Source organism: Pundamilia nyererei, unplaced genomic scaffold, assembly GCF_000239375.1.
Source record: "Pundamilia nyererei isolate P.nyererei 1_Seehausen unplaced genomic scaffold, PunNye1.0 scaffold00075, whole genome shotgun sequence".
Lineage (NCBI taxonomy): Eukaryota > Metazoa > Chordata > Actinopteri > Cichliformes > Cichlidae > Pundamilia > Pundamilia nyererei.
The window spans coordinates 1,515,005-1,520,641 of record NW_005187476.1 but is presented as its reverse complement, the minus strand read 5'-3'; positions in this window follow the sequence as shown (position 1 = coordinate 1,520,641).

Here is a 5,637-nt window from a genome sequence, read left to right as displayed (position 1 = left end):
TGTCACACCGTGCACTCTGAGCGATCTAGCATCCAGCAGTATATTTAGGCGTCTTGAACAATACCTCAGTCTCAGTTCCTCAAGGTTTCTTTTTTTTATATCTTGTAGTTCAAAAGTTCAGCCAGCTTGTATAAATCCACAAATATCCGTTTAATCAGGGTTTTGGAGAATAGTCCAGTAGTGTCCATGGAAGCAGTTAACTCAACAAGATCATAATAATACAAAAAAACCTATTAAATCTTGAAATTATTTCACTGTCTTCCTTCCGTTCTCCAGCACCTAAATATGTGTAAAATGAAACTTCAAAACAGCACCTCTTGGAATATATTTTGAAGCACGGTTGGTGTCAAAATAGACCTCGCCTACTTCCTTTTTGAGGTTGCAGCCGTGCACTTTCAGTCTCAGTGGAGGTAGGTGCAAATGGCCACAATAAAAAGCAAATGCAAACAGAGCAATCTTCCTCCTACCTTCAGTTCTCATGAAGCGTTGTTCCTTTTTTTTCTTCTGAAGTAGCAGTAATAAGATAGAGCGGGGGCTTTTTTTATTGTTTGAAGATGTATGTCGTGCATTTGTTTTAGGACAATATTCACTGATCTGCGGAGTGCTGTAGATCATTTAGAGTTGCTTGGTGGATCTGTTTGTGGGTGTGCCCTGCTGTACTCTCAGGGGAGAATAGGCTGATATTGTAAAGAGCATCTGTTACCCCCCTACCACTACCACCCCCACCCCTCACTTTTTTGTAACATTTGGAAATAAGTTGTGTTGAGAGCTAGAAGAAAGCTGTAAACATTTTATTGCTTGATTGCATCCATGGGTGTGACTTTGTCTAGCATACACTGTAAATAGATTTACGATGTAGAATCACTGTGTGCGTGCATAATTATCTGCATGCATGTTTTCACAGGGAAGATATAAAAGTGTTCTCGTGTGTACATGTATTTATACAAGCACAAGATAATCTCTGTGGAAATAACCAATCTCTTTGCCTCTGTGTTTTGCCACATGTCCTGTTTGTGTTATATATAGATGCTGTATACACCATTTCCCCAGTTACCGCAGTCTCAAGGCAAAAACTTTGACAGAAAGCTAAAGACACATCTGATAAGCAGCTGAGGTAATGGCTGTGATGCGTGTATCAGGGTTTTGAACACATCTGTATATAGCTTAACAATAACCCAGATCTAAGACCAAGGCTTGTCTCAGTTTCAAAGATAAGTTTCAGAAGTTCCTTTTTTAAAAATCTCTTTTTACAAGATGTTACTGTAAAAACCCACATGATGAATGGCTTACATTTCTGATTCCTTATAGTGCCCTCATGTGGTAACAAAATGAAATGCAACTTTTTAAACTTACCACAGAATTTCAGTAATGATGGAAGGCTGTCTGTAGTTATGGATAAGCAGCAGCAGAGGGTGAACTTGTTTATAATATGAACAAAGAAAATCCACCTTAAAATTCTGAGTAATTGCACATATACACTAGTTTATACCCTAGTAGTTTTCCTTTCAATTACAAGAATCTAATAGATGGTTTTAAGACAGGGAAAATTAAAAACAGTTCAAGTTCTTACAAATTACTTGGGAAATGTGGCAGGTTTTCATCTGAAACCCTTTCGTCATGTCATCTTTTATATACTGAATTCCCCTTTCTGTAAACTCCTGGTCATTGTGCTATCCTCAATGATGCTTGATTCATAGTGTAAGATCATTTATTAATATTAATATGTGAATGAAAACTTACAAAGAAGACTGGAAACATTAAGCTTGCTTGTTTTAAAAATGGTTGAGCCATATGAGTCTAGTGTGAAAAGTGTGACATTTTGGTTCATGTGTTGTAGCAGCTTTGCTGTTACCAAGTAGGGCATTTGTTATATGGCAACAAAGAGAAGAACTGTGCTGTTTTTATTCTGCTTAAATCTGTCAGCTAATGCATTTATTTGTTGCATTAACGGACTTATAAACTTTGCAAAGCAGAATATATGTATACCAGTCTTTATATGCTGTTATACCATTTTAGGGATGCATCTGCAAACCTGCAGCACTGACAGTGCACGGTTCCACCACATCACAGGAAGTGATGTCTTTCTTGCGATGACTGTGAGAGTCGTTTTTACTCTGAATGTTATTAGCACGATTCTCTGAAATGCCTTCACATGCCATGTAGCCTACTGAATTTAAATAAAACCTTTACCCTCTGATCTACATTGTGATGATAACCTGAAAATTACAAATAGTACGACAATAAAAAAAGGCTTAACGTACATTTCACTTCATATGTTTTTACCACGTACTTAGTACAGTATTGAATAGTCAATCGCTAATGGCTCGTACCATTTCCTGGTGATTTTTTTTCCTCAAATGTTGATGCCTTTTGTTTTTATGATTTCATGGTTGCGTTTAGTTTTGAGCCTTGAAAGCTGTAAGTGGTTGTACAGCTAATTGTTTTTATTACTGAGAGGTTCTTTGATGCTTGGTGAATCATGAGAGATATTCTAGCAGCCTGAACCTATGGTAGCATAACTCAGCGGCAGTTTAAGCTTCAACTTTAGCAAAAAGGAAATTTTAAACTCTGACAAGTAGAGCTTTATCTGACAACCAAACTGCTTCCATTCTACTTGTAAAAACTCTGGGAGACACAAGTAATCAGTTATGGAAAAAGTACATTCTGTAGGTCTCAAACTAAGTGCATCTTCCCTGTATGTGTTCAGACGTATTGGGCATTTGGCTAACAATTCACTGCAAAGCAAACTAATAAGATGCAGTGTTGTGACCTTTGAGTGCCTTTCTTTTTTACAATAAATAGTATTGTGTGCTTTTATTCCGTTGAAATCCTGAAAGTAAGTCGAGATTAACATACTAAAAACTTTTACATATTGCAAACTTTGCAGTATGTTTGATCATGTGTCAGATCAGTCTTTATATTTCTTTTAATAAACTGTACTGTACTGTTTAGTCAGAAAAGTTGCAGCAACAACAAAGCACAGTTCACACTGTTAACACGGTGTAATTTTAACACTGACTGCCTAATAATTCTGTGAAATGTTTTCCAACACCATGTACTGACAGTGTAAACACCCCCACCTACCCACCCCACAGACACGCACATGCTCACTCTTACCCTCAATCATAGTTTAGACAATTTGAACTTCATCATACTATTAAACCAATAATAGACATGAACTTTTTTTCATGATACCCTTTATTAAAATCTAGTCTGATGGATGTAGGTGGTAGTGTGTAACAAACAGCGTTCAAACGAAAAACACGAAACAAACCATAAAAGCAGACTTCATATGCACTTTTATTGTTAACTGGATGGAAATTTTCGGTACAATTCATGGCAAAAATATACACATATTGCAGTGTGCCAAGAAATCAATAAACTCACAAGGACAATGATAATATCTCTTGATTGAATTCCTCTTCTCAATGACAAGATCATTAAAGAGCTTTCTTTTTTGCTAAAGGGTGGATTTAACTCTGAATAAGCTTTAAGCTGGAATTGTGTTAATGTTTACTGACTTCTTACCAGGAACTGCACTAGAAATGTCAAGTTGGCTTCAGTGGTTTTACTGCGGAAGAACTTAATCTTGAATTCTTAATGTGCAATAAAAAACAGTTATAACTAAAATGGTGGTTATTGATGAGACACATTTATAAGACAAATATGTGCTATAATTGATATATATCTAATGCAAGCTTAATAAGGTTTCCCTATTCAGCTAAATTAGTCAGATTACATCAGACCACAAAGTATTGAAAACAAGATAAGCTAAAAAATAAACTAAAGAAAGATAAGCTGCATTTGAATAAAGGAAAATGGTGTAAGTACTTGGTTTATGTGGTATGAGAATAACACAGTCTGTGTTGGTTGAATACTACGGGTTGGTTGTGTATTGTTTAAGACCCTGAAATGTGTGTTACTGTTAGGGCATCTTATATATTCTAACTCAAATCGTGATGTTCTCTGTAGTCTAATCAAATAGTTTTTGAGCCTAATTCTAACCAGGCAGTGATTAAAAATGAAACTAAACAGTGGGTGAAACAGAAAATGAACTGCGGTCTCCAGCTTCACACTTTGGCCACTGTACCTGGTCACCTATGGGTATTTTAGGCCTTTGTTGGGTACTTGGTGGCTCCGGGGTGTCTGACTGAGTGTTTAGGTGTGATTGGTGAGCTGTTTCCTTGGGGGATGTGGCCAGGGGTGGCTTGGGCCTCTTTGTCGTGTGGTGGGGGCTCTGCTAGGTGTTGGGTGGTACTCGGGGTCTGGGACCCCATCCTCAGCTCGTGCTGAGGTGGCCGTTCTCTGGCGGGGGTTGGCTGGGATGGACACACGGTTGTCATCGGGAAGTGTGGCCTCAGATCTTCAGCTCTCTTGACTGTCCTCGGTCTCCTCTCTTTGTTTCAGCCTTTAGGTGCTGCGTATCGTTTGAGTGTGCTTTGTTACCGATGCAGCAGTTGGAGTCCTAGCATATCTGTTTGCTTCATCCTTGACCCCCCCCCCCCACACACACACACACATACTGTTTTCTCTCTTTTTTCCTGGTCCTTTTCTTCATCCATTCCTCCACTCCAGCAATATTATGAATTATAAAATGAAATAAATGAATGAAGCAAAAACATCAACAAGAGGAACCTACAGAGAGTCTGCTGTGCTCCTCTTGGGAAAGCAAACATGTTTGGCACAACAAAGCATTCGGACCATTATTCTGCTTGCTTCTGAGCAAGACAGGTTTAAAAAAAGAAAAAAAAAACAAGGGTAGCTAGGAATAATAAAATAATAAATGGGCAACCTGGGCGAGATGAAGACAAACGTTTAGAGATGCTGACAAGAACACAGAGGCTCCTGGTTTGATGCTAGCATCTCTCAGATGACTCTTGGATCACTGACAAAAATAAGCATGAATAAACTCATATTTAAAAAAACAAGTTGTTCCTGTATTATGGTTTCTACGGAAACTGCGAAAAACAACAGCTACAACAGGAATAAAAAATTGCACATTTATTTAGTACAGCAGCATGCATAACACTCTCTAGTCCAATCATCATATAAATCTCTGGGAGTAACAATCAAGGCAACCTCACTAATCAAGGTGTGATGTGGCTGACTGGCACACACAAGGTCACACACACAACAAAAAAAACCCCAAAACTTTTTTTAAAAAGTGAGAGGCAAGTTGGCGCAATAGTCCAGCTGACTACCTTCACTTTCTGCTGACATGCAAAAGCGCTACTGTCTGAAACTGAACACGGGTTACCTCATGTAAAGAGGCTACATTTGTGTGTATAGTCTTTTCGCCTGATCTAGAATTAAGCTGCATATCTGAGCCCTAGTCTTTTAAATGTCCCAATTCCTAATTAATGTAGCAGAGAAGTAGGTAGACGTTTCACAGCTTGCCGAGAGAGGGTATGCGCAGACGTTTTATGTTGGAGACTCGGAGAGGTCCGTCAGTAACGTGATTCCCGGAACGGTGCTCCTCACTGACAGTCAGTTTACTTTACTGTTTAGACCTTACCGGTGTAAAGTATTTACTAAAACGCGCACGAAAGAGTTTACGTGTAAATACGCGCGTCACTTCAGTCGTTAGATAATCAGTCCATTTTAATGCTGTTAGGTTGCTCATTTAGTGGAGTCCTA